The 26,631-nt window shown below is 48.4% G+C and overlaps 1 long non-coding RNA gene across 2 annotated transcripts; it reads left to right on the top strand.

Moving 5' to 3' along the window:
- The first annotated feature begins 687 nt into the window (after positions 1 to 687).
- On the top strand, positions 688 to 25,801 carry LOC138297312 (uncharacterized). Of its 2 annotated transcripts, none has more exons than XR_011204016.1 (7): positions 688 to 870; positions 2,595 to 2,786; positions 5,530 to 5,627; positions 6,757 to 6,799; positions 21,823 to 21,945; positions 24,018 to 24,183; positions 25,704 to 25,801. It is a non-coding gene; the product is annotated as an uncharacterized lncRNA (long non-coding RNA). The 2 variants fall into 2 exon arrangements; XR_011204015.1 differs by having other exon boundaries at positions 688 to 878; positions 2,591 to 2,786.
- Positions 25,802 to 26,631: the final 830 nt, after the last annotated feature.

Genomic DNA, 26,631 nt, shown 5'->3' with positions numbered 1-26,631 from the left:
ATAATATTACAGAACAACAAATTGACAGTCCCAAGTAATTGAAGAGAACATTGATAATGTTATATAAAACATTGTGTGATTTAGCAACTTTCAATGCTGTGATCATTGGATGACAAACCTCAGCGTGTCCCTTTAACACTGTGTTGTTTTAAACAAATAAACCCTGGTTAGGAACAGCTTATAGCATAGCCCTGAGAAAGGCTTTCTCATGATAACGGTTGGAGAAGGCACAATGCCTTTGAGGTTTGAAAAAGACATGCTCACAATAAGAGGCCGATTACCTCTATAATTGTCAAAACATATGGCCCAACACAATTCACTGAATTGACTAAAAGAAATGTTTTATTCTTAAATTACACGAGTCAACTATGAACACAATTACAGTGAAAAGGACAGAAAACAGGGAAGGTCAGTTGACCTACAAGTCATTAGCATTTTACCAACCTGACTTTGAAGTTTAAGGAAACAATGGATATTACCTCATCAGCCATGTCATAGTGAGTTACCCCTGCCCCTCAGTTTGCCTAAACTCAGCTATCTGGCAGTTTCTGCTCAGAGAGGGACAAATTAGGATGTGCCCCTGCTTGCGCTCCTATTTGTGTCTGACTCATTGGTCTTTGTAATCCATCTTCTCGTACGAGGCTTTTACTTTGATAGTTCATTCAGATTGTCTTTTTGTATAGCTTGGAGCATTATAACGAAAGACAAACCTCTTTGTGGGTGAGAGAACCTACTTTTGAAGACTTTATTCTGATTGAGACGGTCATCATCCTGTTAGACAGCTGGCTGACGCACGTGGAGAAAGGTCTGCTTTGCGGACATCTGAAACCTTACTTTAGAATTTGACGACTTTGCAACCTTTCCACTCATGTAAGTTGGTGAGTTTTGCTATTTACATAAATGTTTATTTAGATATTCAGCTGTTCCCAGAAGAATAAAATGGCATACAGTTTAAGTAGCTATAAGTCATCAAGTAAGCGTAATGTAATTTAATTGTGGAAATTGGTTGGCTTGCTTCATACCCCGAAAGCGAAGCGTTACCAACTGTTCACAGATTTACTTTGGGGAAGTTGCTTTTGTCTGTCTCCTGATGTCATCATTTATTTAATATCCCATTGGCATTAATGATGGCAGCTTTGGGTGGATAAACAAACGCTTGTGTGTTTGCTGGAACAGACATGTCCATCCTACTGTTTAGCGAAAAGACATTTGGTGGTGATTAGTTCTGCTTGATGGGGCTCCATTGTCTATGCTGAGCTTTAAAGTTTTCAGATCAGGTCTATGCCGTGAATTAAGAGCATGAAATGTCTTAATGTTTTTAAGTATCAAGGTGGCAAGGAAACTCAAAAGCAGAGAATGCCAGAGTGACAAATGAAAGAAGTGTTGAAAGGCAGGGAGCACACTTGAACGAAAAGGAAAAAAGACAGTAAAAAGAGAAAGATGGAGACAGTGTATGTGAAAAACAGACACAAGTGATACAGGGGAGAAACAAAGAAAAAGACAAATAGATGTATATGACCAAGAAATTTGGACGGAGCTCCAGTAAATGAAAGAAGGGCAAGTGCGAAAGAGAAATGGGAAAAAATGGAACATATCAATTGAAGTAAAACTTATTGTAGAATTTTATTTTATTTTAGGAATTGTGCTTTTATACAGTTGTTGTCATTTTTTTATATGTTTCTTAAAACTTTAATAACAGGACATGTATATTATAAATAATTGAGTGGGGAAGAAAAGGGGAAAGTATATCAATGGAGGTCTTTCAGGGAATGTAGGGGCAGGAAGGGAAATGGAAAGGACTCATATTTGCCAATTTTCCATATGGGTGTAACTTTATGGGACGCAGTGTTTTTTGTTGGAAGGCAATTAATATACACAGAAGATAAAGTGCAATAATGCCACCTTTTCAGAATAGAGGGTATATCAGGAGTCCAAATGATCACCTTAATCAGAATTTAAATAAATAATTAACATTGAGGAAATAAGTCAAATTTATTCAAGAGGTTTTTAAAATGTTTCCTGTTGCCTTTTCTTACTTCAGACTGTTTGACCAAGAAAAGTACGATTTAGTGATAGGGGAATTTTAGAATCCAATCAGGCAGGGTCACTGAGCACTTTCAGATGATATATAAAGGCTGGGAGATCACACTTTTTCAACTAGAAGTATCCATGGGTTTCACAATGCATTTTGGGAAACAAACGGTGCCTGATAATATTACAGATGAGCAGAATGACAGAGCCAAGCCATTGAAGAGAACATTGTTAATGGCATGAGTATAATGAAAAGGCCAGAAAACAGGGAAGGCCAATTGGCCTACAAGCCATTAGCATCTTACCAACCTGACTTTCAAGGTCAAGGAAACAATGGATGTTACCCCTTCAGCCATGTCATAGTGAGTTACCCCTGACCCTCAGTTTGCCTAAATTCAGCTATCTGTCACTTTCTGCTCAGAGAGGGACAAATTAGGAGGTGCCCCTGCTTGCTCTCCTCTTTACGCCTGACTCATTGGTATTTGTAATACTACAGAGCTTTTTCTCTGAATGTTAATTCAGATTGTTTTTTTGTACGGTTTGCAACACTCTACGAAAGACAGAAACCTCTTTGTGGGTGAGAGCACCTACCGTTGGAAGATTTTATCCTGATTCAGACGGTCATCATCCTGTTAGGCGGCTTGCTGACGGACGTGGAGAAAGGTCCGCTTTGCGGACATCTGAGAACTTCCTTTAAAATGTGATGAGTTTGCGGTCCCAAGGAAAACTTGTACCCTTTCCCCTCATGCAAGTTGGTGAGTTTTGCTATTTACATAAGTGTTTATTTAGATATTCAGATGTTCCCAAAAGCCTACACTGGCATACAAAACAGCAAATCAAAATGTATGCACCTATGTGTCATCATGTAAACGTAATACATTCTACTAGTGGGAATTGGTTGGATTACTTCAAACCCTGAAAACTAAGTTTTACCACTTTTCCACATATTTAATTTGTGGAAGTTGCTTTCCTCTGTCTCCTAATGTCATCATTTATTTAATGTCTCATTGGAGTTAAAGATGGCAGTGTTGGAGTGGATAAACGGACACTTGTATGGTACTGGAATATACATGTCCATCCTACGTTTGAGAGAAAGACATTGTGTAGTGATTAGTTCTGCTTGAAGGGGCTCTATTTTCTGTGCTGAGCTAAAGTTTTCAGATCAGGACTATGCCATGACTTAAGAGTATTGCACTGGTTGAGTGCCAATGGAATAAGATATCTCAGAAGCAGAATTACAGTGACAAATGAAAGGAGCGTAGTGGGGCAGAGAGCACACTTGAAAGAGGAAAGAAGACAGAAGAAAACGAAAGAGAGGGGGATAATGGATGTCAAAAAAGACCCAAGTGATGAGAAGGGGGAGATATAGGGAAGGACAATAGAAGTATATGACCATGAAATAGATAGCTTAGTGGGGAAGGAGAGGATAGCGGCACAGGGATCAAGTTTAGCAGGTGAGAAAAGAATAAACAAAGCATCTAAATCCTTCACCACTTCTGTGCTTCATAAAACTCAAACTCTCTTTTATTAATACAAACTTTACACCCAATAGTTGATTTAACTATACTTGAGCCCATATTTACACAAAAGCAGCGCAAACTTAGAAAAATTAAATTATATTTTTTAAGTTTGTGCTGTTTTTTGCGTAAAAAAATGACGCAAATTAGAGCTAGAAAAGTATAAATATGGGCCTCAGAGTGCCTCCTCGGGTAATAGAGATGTTATCAATTTGCTCTGAGTCACTAAAAGCAGGGCTGGAGAGTGTGACCTGTGTGACTGCCTGCTGACGGCGAGAGGCCATGCCAACTGAGTAGCTGTTTTTTCATAGTTTATACACACCAAAATGTGTACATACTCTTTTCAAGGCAGTACCATCATTAAATAGTGTTGACCAAGGGAAGCAGTCATTGTACCCTCCCCCATAGACTGCATTTGTACCTCAAACAAAAGTGGGTCTACAAACGAGCATCAGACGTACTCCGCTAGGATGAGGTATTCCCATCCTGTTCCTTATCAACCAAGGGATTCCACCCCGTATCTCACACTCACCCCACAAAATCAAATGTCAGATGCAATACTTACATTCTAAATTCTTTGTTATTTTTTTGTTAAATACATACCTTTGAGACTTATCTAATATATGTTTCATGTAAATTCATGGTCGCATAATACATTTTGTTTTACTAAGCTTCCTTGTGGATATTTTAAAAGGAGTCCCCTGTGTTTTCATAACATTTAAGATAGATTTACGATTGGAAGTTCTAATATGATTAAATTGTATGTAGCTCATAAAACTTTGGTAAATACTGTATTTGTGGCATCCTCCTAATAACTAATATAAATGTAATCATTCAGTCGTAAGAGAAGAGGAGTTGACTAAAAAACGAAAGGTGGGTGTTATTGTTATTGCTGGAATCTCGAAGGCTCCAGCTTACTCCCTATGCATCACATTTTTGTTACATTGATCTACAAATGTATTAACCAGTACTATGACCAAATTGTCTGAATTGTGAAAAATGTGCAGTTTTGGGAATTTGGGTATTTGTGAAATGCACAAATATAGTGTTATAATTTTTCCTTAATGGAAATCTTTGCATGAGGACTCGCTCCATTCGTAGTGGTACCACCATGACATATGATGGTGGTACTTTTTACGGGAGGAAGTTTTCTTCAAATAGAGTTAAGTAGCCCAAAAAAGGTAGTGTTACTTATTGCTGTTAATCTAAGGAGAGTGGTCTTAAAGTATGGGAAATAAGTCTTCATGTATAAAGTTATTATGCTGCTGCCAAAATATGTTGATCCGGCAGTCAAGTTGGCAAATGTTTTTTCCCACGGAGCCAGCCTGTTAATTAAATATTAATTTAAGTTGAAATTCATATGAGAAGGCCCTCTAGGGGTTACTCGCACACACATTACACAACCTAAAAATTAAGACCCAGGATTGCATGCACATATTTACACACACTCTCATACTCTTGTTCTCTAGCGAGTAGTGAGGTGACTCGGTCATGAAAGATGAGAGTGAATTACCATGGAGGGCCACGATTAAGTCTTCCTTTACTGGGGTGCAGGCAAACTGTACCACATAACTAGGGATCAGCTGGCACTAACCGCTAAGGTGTGCAATGGCCTGGACATGGGGACAGTATTATTCCCATTTGAGATGAGGGCTAACTTTCAGCGGTTATTGGATCAGAATGATAAATAATGAGCTCTTTCCCTTTGTCTCTTACTTTTTCATCTATCTTCTATCATTTACAGGTGAAGTAAAACATTTTTTAGATGGTTTCTTGTGTCTTCTAAATTTTATTAATGTTAGTTTTGCTGTGTTTACTATTTAGGGGTGCTGGGTTGTGTCTTGATTGCAGGGTAGGATAGCATGTCCAGAGTAGGGTGACATAACCAGAGTAGGGTGACATAACACCTGACACTCATAAATCGAAATCTGTTCCTATTTGTATCGGCTATTGTATTTCATTCACACTGTTTTGTTTTCAGTCTTCTGTTTTCAGTCTTCTGTGGCTCCTGAATAGCCCATCTGCCTTTTCCAGGCATCCACAGACAAATCCCTTTGAAATTAACTCAAGATGCCAAGGGTGAGTGTCATTTTATTGTTCAGAATACAAGAGTGTTTTAGAGTCGGAAGAGTGGAGTTAGTGCTTATTCCCAGTTCTTTGGTAGAAACAGTCCACTCTTTTGAGGGATCTCTATAGTCCTGATGTTCTCCCTGGTTCAGTGGCTTTTCTTTTAATTAGGACTTGATTAATGAAGTTGTTGATCTGACAGTTGCTTCTAGAAAGTTTTATGTTCAACATAAAGATCTAGATAGTTGATGCAGAATCTATTTTACCTCCACAATGACACCCATGCACTTTTTTTCACATCATTGGCAGTGACAGACATTACTTAGCCTTATTTGCATTGGTATTATCTAGTTTCACCAATGAGGCAGAACTCAAGACGTTTTCTGGATATGCCAGACTCATGAATGTAGTTTTGTGGTTGGTGGTATTTAAATGCACAAGAATGCATTGCAGCCTGACAAGAAACTGGTCTGGATTCACCAAAAGGCGTACTTAGTACTGTAAAATAACAAGCTGCTGAGTTAAAGGTTCACCTGAGGTAGACATGCATGGCTGGCACAGCAGACAACGTTTTGTCCCACTTGGATATTTTTTTGGGGTTATTCATGAAGATCACTCTAGGCCTGACAGCTTCTCCATATGAGGATGAAGAAATTTGGTCCACCTGGGCATGGTTGGTAGTGTTTGGTAGTTGATGGTTTTATTTTGATAATTTGTCTGATCTGGGGTTCGGCAGGGCATGTTTGCTTCTCTGAAATGCAAGGGGAGGCTTTCTGGGTGGCCTTGTAGCTTGTCTTGGCAGCTGATGGGTTGGGGCCTCGCTGGGCACTAATATGCCTGATTTACCTGGTCACCTATCTGGGGCTAGATTAAGTAGCTTCATTCAATGTAAGGTCAGGCCTTGCAGGGCAGAATAAGTGTTTATGGTTAGGAGTCATTGCTGATTGCAGAGAATGGATAATACCTTCTCATAGCATTGAATAATTATTCAATTACTAGTTTAAATGAGTGAAAGGAGCAGCAGTATCACACTAATGCCAGATTGTGAGCTTATATAATAGTTAATTAAAAACAACAATGTGAACATTGATTCTAATTATGGAAAATGTATTACTGTTTCTTTCTCACACTTCACTTGCAGATATTCTGCTGCTGGCGTCGATCCTACAAGCTCCGGGATGGAAGTAAGGGATCAACCTAAATGCTTTTTTGGATTCTGCTGCTGTGTAAAATTTATTGCGTTTCTCTAAAGTGGGGGTTGCCTTGACTATGAAGTCCTTAAAGTTGAAGGGTGATCAACAGGGTTTATTGTTGGAGCTGCTGGCTTCCTTTTTCTCCCCTTCTTCTTGCATTCCTCTGTCCTCCACATCCACTTCCACAGCAGAATCCATTGTAAAGCCATGTGTATTTGTGTGGATGTAAATCACAAACTTCCCCAAAGGAATAGGGAACATGTTTTAGAACTGAGAAAGAGCCTTTGGCCCAGATTCTGGTAGGTGAGAGGCAACACAGGGCAGCACCCAAAGGTGCTTCGCTGCATTGTGTGACTAGGAGAGAGCAGGAGGGCACCATATTCTGTTTGAAATGGCACTCTCCTTCCCTTTACCTAGCGCTGCCGCTGTTTTCAGCTACAGTGTGACACGCACACACCTTAGCGCCATAGTGCTAGTGTGTGCGTGAATCTAGCATAGGTTTTGTACAGGAAGGGTATCCTTCCTGTATACAATACTATGCCTAGACAAGTGCAAATGCGTTTCCCACTTTGTATGTGTGCTGTACAGTGCAGCACACATGCAAAGTCAGAAAAGCAGGGAGAAATTAAAACATTTCTCTCTTTTGCGCGTGCTTTTAAAAGGCATTCATTTTTGGTGCAAAACCCTTTGTTCTGATTTTTCAGAATAGGGTATAGCGTCAAAAAGCATGGGTGGTAGTACAGGTATGTCCATGTACCACCCATGTAACGCCCCCTTGGGGCAAAGTAACGCAAAGCAGCGTTTTGTGCTGCTTTGCGTTACTTTGCCACACAAATCAACGCAAATAACTATTTGCATTGGTTTGTGAATGCCTAAAAAGTTTTGCGTCGGTTTAACGTTAAAAAAGTATCGCTAAACCGCCACTAAAGCTTTGAGAATCTGAGCTTTTGCTTCTCATGCAACATATTGAAGATAAGGATGGCCTAGAATGTAGAATATGTGTCTTGCTTTAGCAAGTCCCAAATTCAGCTGTCGACTGTAATAAGAAACCTTGTTCAACAGAGACTGCTGAAACTGGAGGCTGCTGCACAGCCCAATCAAGATAGTGATACTCAGTTGACATCATGAAGTGAACAGTGGTGACCTAACTGAGGTGAACGACAAGGTGTGAATTTAGAGCCTGTGGTCTCTCCTGGTGTCTCCCATTGTCCCTGTGGTCTACATCAGGGTTCTAAGCCTGCATGAGAGCTGTCACCCTCTACTCCACTGTTTCACTGTTGGTGATGCCAATTGCCCCTGCTGATCAGAAGTGCTTATGGGCCTCTGCTCTGAACTCATACCTGACCCCCAGGCCTGGCTTCTCCAGCATCTAAAGCATTGTGAGCTTGAAGAGTTTTCAGAACAATCTTTCACGACCCACCTAGATTTAATGGAGGCAGACACTTTTTTCATGTAGTGCACTGTCATTTACAGACAGTTAATTTTCCATTGGAATGGCCACTAAATTTGTAAAGAAATATGGTTTTATTGATAAAACTATACTGCACACAAATGAAATTTGGGGAACTGTGTTTCAGTGAATATTTATCGTTTATGCATCACCAAGTAAAGTGCAGTGTCTTGATTTGTATTGATCCTATTAAAATGTTTGTGTCCATCACAGTTCAGAACTACCAAAAATGAGTTTTATTTTTACGTTCCTAACTGCTGAATGTGTACAGTTCATTAACAAGTATTCACATTTTGTTGTGTGTTACAAAGAGATCCTACAGCCTTTCCTTTCAAACTGCATGTACCACAGCAGGATTCTCACACAATTCACTTTACTCTTCGTTCTGTGACTGTAAAGTAACACAAGTTAGTAAACACCATTCCCCGTATAAAAAAAAAAATAAGCAGGCACACTCAAATAGCAAGAAATCAAGAATTTACACCAGCACTAGAACCCAAAGCATTTTCTGAGTGGTCTCAAGTGGACTGCAGGACCCTACAAGACCTATTTAGAGGTGACACTATCAAATTATTTGACCAATGCAAGCTTGAATTCCAAGTTTTGGAACAAGCCTGATTGCAATTTTGCCAGCCATGGCACTGGGCCCAACACACATCTAACCTCTCAGCCGCTACAAGGAAACAGACCCTCCTTGAGAACCTGAGCCATATGTATTCAGGCACAAAGTAGCTCATTTCTAGAACTTATAAAACCTCAAGACTGTAGGCAGTCATGACACATACCTAGCATACCCAATAGCAATCTGACCTTCACAAGACTTTGTTATTAAGGACTGGAAACAACTCTAGCTTGACATCCCCCAAAACCCTCTGTAGCGTGCCAGAAGGAATCGGCTTACAAAATAATGCACCTGTGGTACCTCACTCCAACCCACTAAAACAAAACGTTTTCCGGGACCCCATCACAGTAGTGGAGATGCAACCACACAGAATCGACATATCTACACATATGTTGGTCCTGTGAAGTTATGCAAACCTTTTGGAAACAGATCCTGGGCCATATCAAGGGTGTGCTGGGATATCTGGTGTACTCACTTTACTGTTATCTTGGACATGCAACCTTTAACCCTCCAAAACATGAAAGGCTGTGATAGGATGTTTCTACGACATATGACAGAGGCACCCAAACAGTTCATAGCAGTTAACCGGAAACAGAAAACTGCACCATGCTCTAATCAATAGTTCCACAAGATGTGGCAGGTTCTGACTATGGAGCAAATCACACACAACCTTGCCTATAGGGAGCGCAAATTCAAACGTCTGGTGACCCCTGATAGACTATGGCCCTCATTCTGACCCTGGCGGTCGGTGATAAAGCGGCGGCCAAGCCGCCAACAGGCCGGCGGTCTAAAATATGCAATTCTGACCCTGGCGGGAACCGCCAACACAGCCCGCCAACTTAACACTCCGACCGCCACAGCGGTACAAACAAACAGCGCGGCGGTTCCCGCCAACAGCCCGGCGGCAGACAAAGTACCGCCCACCCTATTACGACCCACCAATCTGCCACCTTTTCCGGGGCGGGAGCACCGCCGATAAGAACACAGCGGAAACAGACTACGAACGGGAAAACGCTCACCTCTACGCACTCCACGCGAGATTCCGGCAGTATGGAGCCAGAGTTACAGGTCATCCCCGCACTCCTATTCCTCCTCATATACCAGGAGCACGCCCGGCGGCGCGGAAGACATCGGTGAGTACTGCACCTACGACACAGGGGAGGGAAAAGATTACCGGCACACACCCACCCACCCACACCCACTACAACACACACATCAATGCATTCCCACAGATCACTGTCACAACCCACAAACCACCCCCCTCTGAAATAATGCAAAGACCAAAAGAAGAGATCATAAACGGGCAGATATATTGAAATATGGACACCAGTAATCCAAATAAATAAATAAACTATGTACAAAATATATACAGCTACTAAATGTAGTCCAACCACTGTCCGTGGATCACAGGGGTCCTGTGCAAAGGGGCAAGGCCCAGTCCCACGACAAGAACTCCACGGAGAGGACACTGCAGGGGCATCAGAAAGAAAATAGGACAGGCACCTCAGGGGGAAGGGAAGGGGGGGCACCTCAGCCACTTGAGTACACGACGCCAGATCCACGAGGGGACTCCATGACCACTGGCCCATCCTGGGGAGAGCAAAGCCACAGTCCATACAGTCCATACAGTGGGTGGCCTGCCCACTGGGCCATCCTGGGGAGAGCAAAGCCACAGTCCATACAGTCCATACAGTGGGTGGCCTGCCCACTGGGCCATCCTGGGGAGAGCAAAGCCACAGTCCATACAGTCCATACAGTGGGTGGCCTGCCCACTGGGCCATCCTGGGGAGAGCAAAGCCACAGTCCAAACAGTCCATACAGTGGGTGGCCTGCCCACTGGGCCATCCTGGGGAGAGCAAAGCCACAGTCCATACAGTCCATACAGTGGGTGGCCTGCCCACTGGGCCATCCTGGGGAGAGCAAAGCCACAGTCCATACAGTCCATACAGTGGGTGGCCTGCCCACTGGGCCATCCTGGGGAGAGCAAAGCCACAGTCCATACAGTCCATAACAGACCCCACTGCCACTGGAGGAGGCAAGTTGGCCAGAGGACATCCTGCAGCCCTGCCCGAGATAGATCCTGCCCTGCCACGTCTGCCAAAGGGCCAGCGGTTCTTGCCCTGAAGGGCCCAGTTCAGCGGTTCTTGAGACGGCGGGGCCCAGTTCAGCGGTTCTTGAGACGGCGGGCCCCAGTTCAGCGGTTCTTGAGACGGCGGGGCCCAGTTCAGCGGTTCTTGCCTTGAAGGGCCCAGTTCAGCGGTTCTTGCCTTGAAGGGCCCAGTTCAGCGGTTCTTGAGACGGCGGGGCCCAGTTCAGCGGTTCTTGAGACGGCGGGGCCCAGTTCAGCGGTTCTTGCCTTGAAGGGCCCAGTTCAGCGGTTCTTGAGACGGCGGGGCCCAGTTCAGCGGTTCTTGCCTTGAAGGGCCCAGTTCAGCGGTTCTTGCCTTGAAGGGCCCAGTTCAGCGGTTCTTGAGACGGCGGGGCCCAGTTCAGCGGTTCTTGCCTTGAAGGGCCCAGTTCAGCGGTTCTTGAGACGGCGGGGCCCAGTTCAGCGGTTCTTGAGACGGCGGGGCCCAGTTCAGCGGTTCTTGCCTTGAAGGGCCCAGTTCAGCGGTTCTTGCCTTGAAGGGCCCAGTTCAGCGGTTCTTGAGACGGCGGGGCCCAGTTCAGCGGTTCTTGAGACGGCGGGGCCCAGTTCAGCGGTTCTTGCCTTGAAGGGCCCAGTTCAGCGGTTCTTGCCTTGAAGGGCCCAGTTCAGCGGTTCTTGAGACGGCGGGGCCCAGTTCAGCGGTTCTTGAGACGGCGGGGCCCAGTTCAGCGGTTCTTGCCTTGAAGGGCCCAGTTCAGCGGTTCTTGAGACGGCGGGGCCCAGTTCAGCGGTTCTTGCCTTGAAGGGCCCAGTTCAGCGGTTCTTGCCTTGAAGGGCCCAGTTCAGCGGTTCTTGAGACGGCGGGGCCCAGTTCAGCGGTTCTTGCCTTGAAGGGCCCAGTTCAGCGGTTCTTGCCTTGAAGGGCCCAGTTCAGCGGTTCTTGAGACGGCGGGGCCCAGTTCAGCGGTTCTTGAGACGGCGGGGCCCAGTTCAGCGGTTCTTGCCTTGAAGGGCCCAGTTCAGCGGTTCTTGAGACGGCGGGGCCCAGTTCAGCGGTTCTTGCCTTGAAGGGCCCAGTTCAGCGGTTCTTGCCTTGAAGGGCCCAGTTCAGCGGTTCTTGAGACGGCGGGGCCCAGTTCAGCGGTTCTTGAGACGGCGGGGCCCAGTTCAGCGGTTCTTGCCTTGAAGGGCCCAGTTCAGCGGTTCTTGAGACGGCGGGGCCCAGTTCAGCGGTTCTTGCCTTGAAGGGCCCAGTTCAGCGGTTCTTGCCTTGAAGGGCCCAGTTCAGCGGTTCTTGAGACGGCGGGGCCCAGTTCAGCGGTTCTTGCCTTGAAGGGCCCAGTTCAGCGGTTCTTGCCTTGAAGGGCCCAGTTCAGCGGTTCTTGAGACGGCGGGGCCCAGTTCAGCGGTTCTTGAGACGGCGGGGCCCAGTTCAGCGGTTCTTGCCTTGAAGGGCCCAGTTCAGCGGTTCTTGAGACGGCGGGGCCCAGTTCAGCGGTTCTTGCCTTGAAGGGCCCAGTTCAGCGGTTCTTGCCTTGAAGGGCCCAGTTCAGCGGTTCTTGAGACGGCGGGGCCCAGTTCAGCGGTTCTTGCCTTGAAGGGCCCAGTTCAGCGGTTCTTGCCTTGAAGGGCCCAGTTCAGCGGTTCTTGAGACGGCGGACGGTCTATGGCCAACTGCTAAATGCCTGGTGGTGCCCTCCTGGGCAGCGGGGATGGTGCTCCTTCACTGCCCACCTGGGCTGTGGGTGGTGGGGCCCTCCTGGCCAGCTGGGCTGGGTCCTCCCTGGGCAGCGGCTATGGGGCTGGTGGGCTCTCCCGGGGCAGCTGTGCCGGTTCCTCCCGGGGCAGCGGCTATGGGGGTTGTGGGCTCCTCCTGGGCAGCAGGCCTGCTGCCTGACCTCTCCAACTTGCTGCCCTTGCCCTCCTTAGTCGTCGGCCTGTGGCCCTTTCCTCCCTTTGGAGCTGTGGCTGGTGACTGTCTCTGGGTGGTGTCCGGGGGGGATGTAGAAGGCGGGCTCCTGCGGCGCCCCTTCCGCCTTCTGCTCCTCTTCCCAGGGGGTGGGCTGGCTGTCCCCTTGCTGCTGGGCGAAGATCCAGACATGCGGGCTGGCGGGCTCCAATACCCCTGCACCCTTGTCAAGGGGGCTGCAGGGCTGGTGGTGGCTGAGGTGCTCTTCTTACCCCGACGAGAAGGAGGGGGGGGCTCAGGGTCAGGAAAGAAGTTAGTAGTGGCGAGGAAGAGCTTCTTGGGACAATGGAGAGTGGTAGGTACAGTGGGAATGGGAGTGGAGGGAGAGGATGTGGTTGTAGGTGAGTCACGTTTGCTGTCTTTGGATGCAGGTGCAGGAGGGATAGGCTGTCGTGAGGTGGATGGCTGTTGGGTGGGTGGGTGGCTGCGTTTGTGTGGTGTGGAAGAGGGGGTGACAGACACAGTGGGAGAGGACACAGGGGACGTGTAAATGGCAGTGGGGGTGGTGACTGCACGTGTGCGGACTGGAGTGGAGGGTGTGCTGGTGATGGAAACACTGGCTGATGGTGAGGTGAATGGAGGTGTGAGTGTAGACGTCACAGGGAGGGAGGAGGGAGACGAGGAGGTGGGGGTCACAGAGGTGGTAGTGACTGTTGGCATGTCTGCATCGGAATGTTGCGTGTGTGAATGTCTGCGTGATCTGTGGTGCTTATGTTTGGATGAGCTTCTCTTGGGTGTTGAGGTGTGTGCAGGCTGGTCTGATGGTGTGGGTGGGACAGGCAGAGGAACAGGAGACTGGGAGGAGGGAGTTAGTAGAGGCAGGCAGGAGACAGGGACAATGGCTGCCGTCAGTGCTGAGGCCAGAGCCTGGAACGATCGCTGATGGGCAGCCTGACCCGAATGAATGCCCTCCAGGTACGCATTGCTGCGATGAACCTCCCTCTCCACCCCCTGGATGGCATTCAAAAGGGTAGTCTGCCCAACAATGAGCGTTCGGAGGAGGTCAATGACCTCCTCACTGAGGGCAGCGGGGGTAACAGGGGCAGGGCCTGAGGTGCCTGGGGCGAAGGAGATGCCCGGCTTCCTGGCAGAGCGGGCACGGGGCGAACGCTGAGGGGCTGCTGGGAGGGCGGAGATGGTGCGCTGGGTGGCGGCTGTACCTGTAATGGCGGGGGGCACGGATGGTGCCACCCCCGCAAGGGAGCCCCCTTCCGAGGACGTGTCCGTGTCGCTGCAGGCTCCAGTCGTCCCCGTCGTGGAGCTCCCCTCGCCCTCCGTCTCACTGGTCCAGTCTGACTCTGTGGCATGGCCCTCCTGGGCCATGTGAGATGCAGCTCCCTCCTGCCCCGATGCCACTTCTCCTCCGCCTGATGATGCTGATGCACACAAGCACAGAAAGACAAACAAAAAGGGGGGGGGAGAGAGAAATAAAGGGATATTGATTACATGGATCTCCGGTACAGTTAGCGGACATGACAGACACAGATGCCCCCTGCACTAAGTTGCGCACTTGGGGTCCGCTACGCATTCCGTGGAACATGCCCTACACGCCTAGAGTTGACAACTGCACCCATGGATGACACGGCCCAGGGATGGCTGTACTGACAAACTACTGAGGGTGGTGGCTGGGGACACAGGGGCTTACGGGGGTGCCCAGCCTACAGATATCGCCCTGGCCTAGGGGGACCCACAGCCCTCCTCCCCCACCCAGACACCTCCACTGCGCGACAACAGAGTAGATAATGCTTGGACTCACCCCCTTGTGTCTGCTGTGCTGCCCTCACGCGCCCATCCAAATCAGGGTAGGCCACCGCCAGGATCCGGAACATCAGGGGGCTCAGTTGACGGCAGGCACCCCGCCTACGTTGGGAGGCCATCCCCAGCAGAGACTCGGCGGTCTTCTTGGTCCCGCGGCGGATGTCCTCCCACCTCTTGCGGCAGTGGGTGCCCCGTCGATGGTGGACCCCCAGGGCCCGGACTTCCTTGGCGATGGCACGCCAAATCCCGATCTTCTCATGGGCGCGGACCTATGTGACACGTACAGGGAGGGAGAAATACCACGTTCAAGTTACTCAGCATTTTCCTTTCCAGTGGCCCAACGCCCCCCATCCCCGCCAGGCCCCCCGCCAGGCCCCCCGCCATGCCCAACATGCCCCCCATCCCCGCCAGGCCCCCCGCCAGGCCCAACATGCCCCCCATCCCCGCCAGGCCCCCCGCCAGGCCCAACATGCCCCCCATCCCCGCCAGGCCCCCGCCAGGCCCCCCGCCATGCCCAACATGCCCCCCATCCCCGCCAGGCCCCCCGCCAGGCCCCCCCGCCATGCCCAACATGCCCCCCATCCCCGCCAGGCCCCCCGCCAGGCCCCCCGCCATGCCCAACATGCCCCCCATCCCCGCCAGGCCCCCCGCCAGGCCCAACATGCCCCCCATCCCCGCCAGGCCCCCCGCCAGGCCCCCCGCCATGCCCAACATGCCCCCCATCCCCGCCAGGCCCCCCGCCAGGCCCAACATGCCCCCCATCCCCGCCAGGCCCCCCGCCAGGCCCCCGCCATGCCCAACATGCCCCCCATCCCCGCCAGGCCCCCCGCCAGGCCCAACATGCCCCCCATCCCCGCCAGGCCCCCCGCCAGGCCCCCCGCCAGCCCCAACATGCCCCCCATCCCCGCCAGGCCCCCAAGCCAGCCAGTGGCCCCAAATCCAGATTGAATTAAACTCACTTGTTGGTCTGGAGGACCCTAGAGTAGCGCATACTGGGGGAGGACCCCATCCACAAGTTTCTCCAACTCCTCTCCAGTGAAGGCAGGGGCCCTTTCCCCAGTCGCAGCAGCCATTGTCCCTTCCAGACCGAGGTCACAGCAACACTTGCAGTATAGGTCCTCTCCTGTGAAAGTTCAAGTCGCAAGTGGATAAGTAGATAGAAAATGGCGGTCACGTCCGCGGCGGTGCGTACCGCGGCGGTGCGTCCCGCCACCGCCGGCGCCCTTCGCCATTGGCTCCTGAAACCCATAGGCTTCAATGTTAACCAATGCGGCTTCGCGCCGCGGTCTTCGCCCGCCGCCCGCCGCGGTTTGCCACGCCAGCGCATTGACCTCACATCCCATTGTCACACTTCACAGGTCAGGCAGCCGCCATTTCCAGGGCCCACATGGCTCAATTTCAACTGCGTCACACAGGCCTAGGCCTTGCATAGCCACTCAGACACGCCATTCACTGCATAGAGAATCGTATACTGTGCTAGCTGTGAGTACGTACCTGTGGGTTGCCTGACTGTGTGCTCCATGTTGTCCTTCCTAGGCACCGTCCGCTGGGTTGGGCGAGGAGACGGATGAATCCTCCCGTGTACCGACCGCTGGTGGACCTGTCGACAATGGAAGAACGCCACATTATCCTGACCTACCGTCTTAACCGTGCCACTATCCATGAACTGTGTGCCCGGCTGGAGCCCGACCTGATGTCCCCCATCCGCCAACCCACAGGGATTCCCCCTCTGGTGCAGGTCATGTCAGTACTACATTTCTTGGCAAGTGGGTCATTTCAGACAACCGTGGGAATTGCTTCCGGGATGTCTCAGCCCATGTTTTCAAAGGTGTTATCCAGAGTGTTGTCTGCCCTGATGAAATCCGTGAGGAACTACATCATTTTCCCTGAGGTGGGCGAATTGGCTACAGTGAAGGGTGATTTCTACGCCCTTGGACATATTCCCAACGTAATTGGTGCCATTGATGGGACCCATGTGGCTTTGGTTCCCCCAAGAGACAGGGAGCAGGTGTACAGGAACAGAAAAAGTTACCATTCAATGAACATCCAGGTGGTGTGTTTGGCTGACCAGTACATCTCGCATGTAAATGCCAAATTCCCAGGGTCAGTGCATGACGCCTACATCCTGAGGAATAGCAGCATCCCTTACGTGATGGAACAGCTACAGAGACACCGTGTATGGCTAGTGGGGGACTCTGGGTACCCCAACCTGTCGTGGCTACTGACCCCAGTAAGGAATCCCCGGACCAGGGCAGAGGAACGGTACAATGAGGCCCATGGGCGTACTAGGAGGGTGATCGAACGCACCTTTGGCCTCCTAAAGGCCAGGTTTCGCTGCCTGCATATGACCGGTGGATCCCTAATGTACTCACCTAAGAAGGTGTGTCACATCATCGTGGCCTGCTGCATGCTTCACAACCTGGCTTTGCGCCGCCAGGTGCCTTTCCTGCAGGAGGATGGTCGAGACGGTGGTGTTGTGGCAGCGGTGGAACCTGAGGAGAGTGACGAGGAGGAAGACGACGGGGCTGAAACAGACAACAGGGACAGAATCATTGAACAGTACTTCCAATAGGACACAGGTAACATTTCAAAGATAATTTAGTAAATGTTAACTACTCTGCAGCATCTCTGCTGCCTGTCTATTTGCCCCAGTGTATGATGACTGAGTTTTGGCTTTTCCCTCCCTATTTCAGATCTGGGGTCCCCACTACGAGTCCTGTGCTTCGTTTCCCCATGGACTACAGCTTTGTGGCAGCTGTTTGTTGACTTCACCATGTACAAGGACATATTTGCACTGTCATGTCAATTACAATCTATTGAAATCACAGCCAGACTCCTGATATTTTGGTGCAAAATAGGTGTTTATTGAAGTGCTCAAAATGGGATGGGTGGTTTCAAGTGGGTGGGGGCTATGGTGAAGGAATGTCCATGGCAGAGTCCAGAGTAACAGTCACACAGGTGCATTGTCCAGAGGCCTGTGGAGAGATGGAGCATGGGCAGTTCGAGGATGGACAGGGTGACAATGTGGGACAGTGGGATGACATCAGGTGGTATCCATTGCTGGCGGGGGTCTTGACATCCTACTCTGTCTTGCGAGATCTCAGGGCCCTCTTGCGGGGTGGTTCTTCTCCTGCAGGAGGTGGGGGTCTGGTGGGCTGCTGCTGTGCGGGGGCCTCCTGTCCACTAGGGCCGGCGGAGGTGGATGGCTGTTCTTGGTCCAGGCTAGTGGCAGGGGCCCTTGGGTGTTGTTCAGTGTCCGCCCTGCTGTTTACGAGGTCCTGCAGCAGCCCTACCATGGTAACCAGGGTGGTGTTGATGGCTCTGATGTCCTCCCTGTACCCCCGATAGTGTTCCTCCTGCAGCACCTGGATCTCCTGGAACCGGGCCAGTACCGTCGCCATCGTCTCCTGGGAGCGGTTGTATGCTCCCATGATGGTGGTGAGGACCTCGTGGAGAGTGGGTTCCCTGGGCCTCTCCTCCCCCCCCTGTCGCACAGCTGCCCGCCGAGTTGCCCTGTTTCCCTGGGCCTCTGCCCCCTGGCCGGTGTGCCCACTACCACTGCCCCCAGGTCCCTGTTGTTGTTGGGGTGGTGGGTTATCCTGGGTGCCCTGTAGTGGTAGACACACCGCAGATTGACGCGCCCTGGAGACAGAGGCATGGGCCCGCTGGGTGGGAGCTGTGCTGGTGTTCCCAGAGGGGTTAGGGTCTATAGTGGCCTGTGCCTGTGTGAGGGGAACCGACTGTCCAGAGGTCCCCGATGGTCCGGGCTGGTCATCGGTGTCCAGATCGACAGAGCTGCTGTCATTGCTGACGGCCTCTTGGGTGGGGGGTGTGGATAATTCTGGCCCCTCCGCCGCGGTGTGTTGACGGTCGGGTCCTGCAGGGGTATAGAGGTATGGTTATAGTTTCAATGTGTGGCATATGGGTGTATCTGTGGGTTCCCGTGTCCCCAAGTGCTGGCATTCGTGTGTGGGGGCTTTGGTGAGGGTGGCTTGTGGGGGGGATGTGTATATGCATTGGGCATGCTTTGGTGATGGGTGTCCATGCTTAGTGGACGCATGCAGGCCTAGGTTTTGGGATGTGTGGGTTGTGATGGTGAGACATTGGCGGGGAATAGGTGTGCTGGGGGTGGGGGTGAGGATGGTGGTGGGGGTGAGGATGGTGGTGGGGGTGAGGGTGGGGGTGAGGATGGGGGTGAGGGTGGGGTTCGAGGATGGGGGTGAGGGTTGGGGTCTGATTTGGCATGCAGGTGGGCTGGAAGCAGTATTGAAGCTTCAACTTACCAGTATCCATTCCTCCGCCGACTCCTGCGAGGCCGTCAGGATGCAGGATGTTCAAGACTTCCTCCTCCCATGATGTGAATTGTGGGGGTTGAGGTGGGGGTCCTCCGCCAGTCTTCTGCACGGCGATGTTGTGCCTGGATACCATGGAACGCACCTTCCCCCGTAGGTCGTTCCATCGCTTCCTGATGTCTTCCCGATTTCTGGGGTGCTGTCCCACTGCGTTCACCCTGTCGACAATCCTCTGCCATAGCTCCGTCCTCCGGGCAATGCTGGTGTATTGTATCTGTGTGCCGAACAGCTGGGGCTCTACACAAACGATTTCCTCCACCATAACCCTGAGTTCTTCGTCTGTGAAGCGGGGTTGTCTTTGGGGTGCCATGGGGTGGTGTGTATGATGTGTGGGGTGGAGTATGTGTATTTAAGTGAGTTGAGTGTGGTGGTGTGTGTTGTTTTGTGTGTGGATAGTGTGTGGGTGATGGTGTTGAGTGGCTGTGGCTGTTATGTTTTGGATGCTGGTGTCTCGCTCTTGTCTTCTTTACGAATTTTTAAGCGTAGGGGTTTGTGGGTGATGTGGGTGGGTGTTTTATATTGTATTGTGTGTGTGGGAGTGGTGTGTGTATGTGTATCAGGTGTGTGGGATTCAAATCGTCCAATGTGGGTGAGTTTTGTTCGTTTGTGTGTATTCTGACCGCGGCGGTGTGTCCCGCCAATGGAATACCGCGTTTGAATGACCGCCGCGTGGATTCGTGGGTCGTAATGGCATGGGCGTATTTCTGTTGGCGTGGCGGTGGAGGTTTGGTCACCTCCACCTTTCCGCCGACCGCTGGTCTGGCGGTCTGTTGTGGCGGTCGGATTTTCGGAGGTTTGCCTTCTGCGGGTCAGAATGACCGTGGCGGGTTTCCGCGACCGCGGCGGGATTATGGAGGATTTCTGACCGGCGGTAGGCGCCTTTTACCGCCGAGGTCAGAATGACCACCTATGTCTAAAATAGAATTCTCCTACTACACACCAGAACCTCTCCTAGCCTTACGCCTGTTTGACTAAACAGACTAGAGAAGGTCCTACAGCGAAAAGCCAGCCACGCAGACATCATGCACCAAGCATTGCTTGAACCCCTACAGACCCTAAATTTCACCGGACTCTTTACCCAAGCACACCTGAATGCCACTAAAACTTTCCATAATGATCCACTCCTCTTATTGTCAACTTTAGGCAGCATATCTGTCTTCCAATATCACTTTACGACAAATCACACCACTCACCTTGGGACCATGCATTCAGGGACAGACGCCATCACTGAACCCACCTATCTAACTTCCCAAACCCCCTTTCTTCCCAGAATCTGGTCCCCCACCTCCTCCCACGTTCCCCCATTTCATGTTAGGTGACTCTTTTCACCGTTATGGACAGATGGATACTGGCAGTGATAATGCAGGAAAAAACTGTACTGAATCAAAGTCCATGTCATCTATTACTCTGTATGTACTTACGTTTTTGAAAATATTATTAAAAATTACACAAAAGCAGCAATTTGTCAGAAGACAGAGCCTGGCACTTAACCTGCATTGAAGCACATCACATGTGACAAGATACAGAATTTAAAGGTGTCTCTATTTATTACTTTAACTTTCCCAACCCACCAAAAATTGTGTCATGGCCCACAACTGGGTTGCAAACCCATAGTTTGGGAAACCCTTCTAGAAACATGTTTATCTAGGTACTAGTGACCTACATCCTCTCACGCATGTTCCATCTTGTAAGACTTCCCTCTTAGCCAGCCTATCTGTGTTACAGCATCATCATGTCACAACTTATCAGTAATGTATGTTGTCCTCAGTGACCTGGCTGTTTAGCTGGATTTCTTCAGACTCCCCAGAAATGTGTTTCTTTGCCTTAAGGCCCTTTTCGTTTAGGGTTTGGGCTGTAGTGTAAAATGCCTTGTACATTGCAGGTCAAGATATCTCTTACCCTGCAAGCTGTACACCCAACCTGTCTTTCCTTCTCTTAGCATATGAAAGCCCTTGAAGCAGCCGTATGGATCTGGTGAAAATGTAAGCAAAAAAAATTGTGTCTGTGAGGCATGACTGGGCAAGGCAGGGAAACCATGGCCTGATGAACAGAGACAAAAATCCCTGCACCTGACAGCCAAGCATTTTTTGTTTTCCTCAAATAAGCACATGATTTAGGAGTTTGTGAAAAAAAAAAGAATGTCCAGCAGGGTTAAAACAATGTGGTGTCTGCTTGACATTCAGTTGTGCCTATAGTGCATCTGGGCATTGGCAGATGTACTGTAGAAAGAGATCCTTGCCAATCAATTGGCGGTTTATAAATATGTTTGGCTATCTTCCACTGGGGCAAGGTGGCAATATGAAGGACTCCACCAATTGGACAGCTGGTAGGTTTCCTGCCAAAACTGCACCCTTACTGTATTTCAGTTTCAACGTTGTGTCTGAGTTGATTTGACAACTTGAGTGTGCTTGATTGCTGCCATTCTTAGGAACCACACAAGTTTGACTTTATTATTCATCATATCCATTCTTTCTGAAATCTGCCACAGTTCGAAGCTAAAGTATTTGAAGGAAATGGACAAGACCACCATCCTGCGAGTTCTAGATTTTTGTGCCAAGTACTACCCAGATGAAACTGCTGCTGCATGCTCTGGTTATTTAGAACGTCCTAGAAAAGTAAGTTGCCCATGTGAACGCAGCTCTGGCCTTCAGGCTTCACTAGGTGAAAGGACGAGGTATTGCAAAGGGGCTATTAAGACAGTACGCTTAACACTTGGAAGCAGAATACTTAGAGGAAGAAGTCATGTTTAAAACCATATTTCTTTCTTATCCTAGCTCGATTGGGAACAGAAAGGAGCAGTTGTGGAAACTCTTCTCAGCATCCTTCGGCATGTAACTGTTTCTCGTGAGACTTATGACAGTGTCTTCAAAACAACAGTAAAGCTCCTGCAGCAACCGGTACATTGCCCAAAGCAAATTTTAAAATATAAAGATGGTCATTTGATTAATTATCATGTGCTTAATAAGTATAAACACATAAGCATGTTATTTTAATATCATTATCATTCTTTGCTCTTCCAACGTAGGGTTTTATTGGGAAATAGAGCAAGCTCAGACATATACATTTCTAATAATAATATACTTGGCATAGTTGATCTGCATGTTGGGCAATGATTCCTGTAAAAGCAAAGTCCCACTGAAAGTGGCAAATCAAGCTTCTATAGCCCATTCTGCTGCCTGTGATAGATCTGAGGTTCAATTCACTCTGTACAGACTGTCAGAATTAAACGTCTGCACTTGATAGAACAGAAACATTGTCAAATAACTACCCATATTCCGTCCCAAAAATAATCAGTATTCCTTCCTTTAATGTCTGTCTATGAACAGTTTTAGCACTATTGTGATCAGTTCAGGGCCACAGCATTTCGTGGATGGTTATACCATGCAATTGAGTTTACATTATGGCTTTGCTAATGTGGCTGAATAGTTTCTTACTGCACATTCTGCCAGAGGACATTTGTCATTTACAGTGCTGGCTGAAGCTTCACACAAGATACTTGTAGCCCCTGCAGCACTCACACTGCCCACTGAAGATGGTGCGATATAGGGAAGGTTCTCTGTGCTGCCACACAGAAATGGCTAGGATGAATCTATTTTAGGTAAACCTGCCCCTAAAACTACCCTCTCTAGGAACTGTGAGATGACTCTGTTTACGCAGAAACGTAACAAAGACCCACCGGTAACTGGTAGTGATTTCTAGCTTCAAGTCCTCAAGTGAGAGGATACCTTCCTGAAAAAAGATCCCTCCTCCAGTTCTCAGACTCCACATTAGACTCATTGTTCAGTTGTTTGATTAGCATCCATCCCCTTTCAAGATCTACAACATTAGAAGTAGCAACGTAATCTCTTGTCCTGGATTTTTTTCCCTCCTAAAGAAGTACCCGGAATTAGTGAAAAAAAACAATAAAAAATGTTCTCTCTCATATAGTTTATGTAATATTTCTAAATCTTCTGACATTCCTTTGGCAGGCAGCTATTTTAGGGTCCCAAACCTTAAACCATAGTACACTTAACGTTAGATTTATCAAGGTTGTGTTTTGGTGCTTTATTAGCCAAACGAATACCTGTACAATATTATTGAATAACTGTCTAAGTGCTAATCACTGCAAAGCAGTTACACCATGCACATATACACATACTAACCCCCTACTAACTAGCACCTGTTAAGCTTTAGGCTACAGAGGCTATCTGCCTTCCGTCTTCTGACGCACCCCATTATTCGAGGTTTACTATTAATGAATTGTGAGTTTCATGGTCTACCTTCTACAGCACTAGGCATAAGGGGCAGGGATTTTTGGCACCACCGGTTTTACTAAATAATAGCTGTTTCCCTGCCATCTGGTTCACATTTGACAGTTCACTGCCTTAAAGACTATGGCTTAGATTTAAGAGGGCCTAGCCCCTCCTTGTGCCACATTAGCGTAATTTTTTATGACGCTTCTGTGGCCCTACGAGGCCACATTCACTGCACCATATTTACAAAGTTGGGCAATGCATGGATTGTGTTACCACTTTGTAACCCTTTTACTGCAAAAATGGTGCTGTGGAATCCTAGATTCCACTGCACCATTTTTTGCAGCTAATTTGAACGCTTCACAGAACAGGCTTTCAAAGGGGGCATGCCATTGTTTTCAATGGGCCCCTATGTACTCTGCAGGATTAGTGGAAAACTTTTGGCACTAATCCAACACAATAGATCAATAGCATCAAAAATGTCGACACTATTGCCACTACCCTCCGCCATGGTGCACTGTATATTAAATATGGCGCACACACAATGGCGGTAGGGGGGGATACAGCACACACATCGTGGCGGTAGGGGGGGTGCTAAGGGGTGCAAGAAAAGTGGTGCTGCATTGGATGTAGCGCCACTTTTCTTCATTCAAGCCCTATGTTTTTCAGGTATGCAACTAGGGACTGTGTGGATACTCTGTCTTTATTGATTACTCAAGTTGCACCATTTTGTTTAGGTGTCATCCTTTACAGACCTTCAGATCAACAGCTGCAGAGTTTGAGTTCAGATTGGATTCAAACTTCCTGATCTCGTGCTCGGGACCATCATTGAATTTTGTAAGCTAAGGACCATCCCCCAACAGGCTTCGGCTTGGTGCCTAAAACAACTAATTCTACAGAAAGGTAAGTCGCCATTTTTTGAGAAACACTTTTACATCAAAAGACTGTACTAAGAAAGGGTGTGCATAAAGTCTTTACAATCTTTTGGTGTGGTTCAGGGCAGTGACACAAGCCTTCTTGCTGTGCTGCCCTGCATCAAAAGAAACGGGCAGGAATGCTCTGTATCTACAAAATACGCCACATTCCTGTCCTTTTCCCTGTGCTGGTCCACAATGGGCTGCCAGACGCCAATGCAGACACCCTTGCATCATGATGCAAGAGTGTCTGTGTTGCAGGGATGATTGTTTTTGTGCAGGAAGGTGTCCCTTCCTGCACAAAAACAGTCATGACAAGCGTTTTCCCCCTTCTATGAGCACACATAGAAAAAGGAAAACATTAGGTGAAATAAAGGTATTTTTCCTCATTGTGCCTCTCTTATGCCTTGCAAATCTGGGACTGCGTCAAAATCCATGGGTATTGCATGGGAACACCAACCGCAACACTACAGAACGCCTCTTTGATGCAAAGTAAGGCAACGGAGTGACTTGCCCTGCATTGCCTTACTCTGTATCAACAAGGCCATGTAAAGCCATGCAAAGTGGCTTTGATTGGCCTTGTAGATATGGGCCTGCGCTCTCAGTGCGTCAAAAAAAGTGACTCACTGGTGGCACAAGCCGCTTGTAAATATGGCCCTAAGTTCTCTTCTGACACTGTTGGTGCAAGGATCACGCTATCAAAGGTGTAAGATATTTAAAGCACAATTGGATAGTGACACCTATAGATTTGAATCTCTGTGTTAGGGCACAGTTTAAAAGACTGTCAGATCTCAACCTCTTTAATTCGACCAGTGAAACCCAGAAACAAAGGTTTTAACAGCAAACGGATTGCTGGGTCCATCAGTCTGCCCATTGCCTGCGTCTCTGGAATGTACAATCCAATCCTTTGCTCTTTCCCTTTTAGGTCTTATGTAATTGTATTTTATATATTGCTTAATTTTATTTGCCTGTTTCATTCATGAAGCTGCTGTTCTATACAACTTCTCCCGTAATTTACCCCTTATATTTTGTAATCTTTCTGCAATATAATAGTTACTTAGTATCCCTTTGCTCCTCATTCTTATATTGTGACCTTTTGTTTTTGTAAAATGAATGCTTGGCCTAGAGAATAGATGGGCAAAAAAGTGTGGCATCTTGTGCCTGGAAGATCAGTAACCTGATACTGCTGTGAGATCAGTGAATCAAAAGAGCCTCCATTTACACGTTGACTCTCAAAAGGTTCCATGGTCATTTCCCACTATTGCTTACAGGCAAAACCACCTGGCCTTCAGAAAGAAACATACTGTTCTAAATCTGTACGTGCCACATGTGTTGGTTTAAAGTACACCCTATGGTCCCTGCCTCTATACTGTGCGCCATTCTTAATTTAAAGGGCACCACTGAGCCAAGGTCTGCCTGTGTGCTGCCTGTGTCAGTTCAGAGTCACCTCGGGGCTCCCACTTCTATTGCAACCAATGTAAGTTGTGTTCTGTTGTTATTATCTCATAGAGGCTGCAATTAAGCATTCAGAGGGGGTAATCCTTGAAAACTTTCTACCTGTAATGGAAAATGCAAGAAATTTCCCTCAGCGCCTGCACTTCAGTGGCGGTAAGTATATGAAGCTGCTTCACTGAGGCGGGTGGAGTGGAAGAAGAAAACATCCATTACAAGAATTCTGCTCTATTTTATGTCGATACCAAGGCCCAGATTCTGAAAGCTGTCACGCAGTGCAGTGCAGCAGCCACAAAAAGCTGTGCACTGTTGCGTGACAAGGAGAGACCAGGACAGTGCCATATTCACATAGAAATGACACTCTCCTCCCCTCTCCCTTGTGCCGCCACTGATTTCAGCTGCCGTCCACCACACATACACCTTAGCGCCATAGTGCTAGGGTATATGCATGAGTCTAGTATAGGTTCAGTACAGCAAGGATACCCTTCCTGTACACAATACTATGCCTAGACAAATGGAAATGTTGTTCCTACTTTGCATGTGTGCTGTACAGTGCAGCACACATGCAAAGAGTGAGTGCTGAAATGAAGCATCTGGTGCATAGTGGAAAGTGAAAAGAATGGCACAGATGTTAGAAAGTGCATGTCATTATCCTTTCTGCACTGCAAATAGGATGGACCTTTCATATGCCTGATTGGTTGCTATATCCCTTATCTCACTCCACTAACATTGTATTATCTTTATATAGAAGTTACCATAGACCTTCAAGGCCTACAGTGTTTTCCGGATTGAGCTAGTACCTAATCACCTGTGTCTAATTTATAAAGGGCTAAGACGTGTTCATGCCACCTGTAATGCAGAATAAGACCAGGTTATGCACTTGCTAGCAGCATCTTAGAGGACCAAGGACAATTGTTTTTCCTGGCAGGGTCGGGTCTCCTCAGCATTGGAGATTATATAAATGCACACATGAACAGAACCGATT

The sequence above is a fragment of the Pleurodeles waltl genome, chromosome 5 (genome assembly GCF_031143425.1).
Source record: "Pleurodeles waltl isolate 20211129_DDA chromosome 5, aPleWal1.hap1.20221129, whole genome shotgun sequence".
Taxonomy (NCBI): Eukaryota; Metazoa; Chordata; class Amphibia; order Caudata; family Salamandridae; genus Pleurodeles; species Pleurodeles waltl.
The sequence above is the reverse complement of the archived record's forward strand: the minus strand, read 5'-3'. Positions and strand labels throughout refer to the sequence as shown.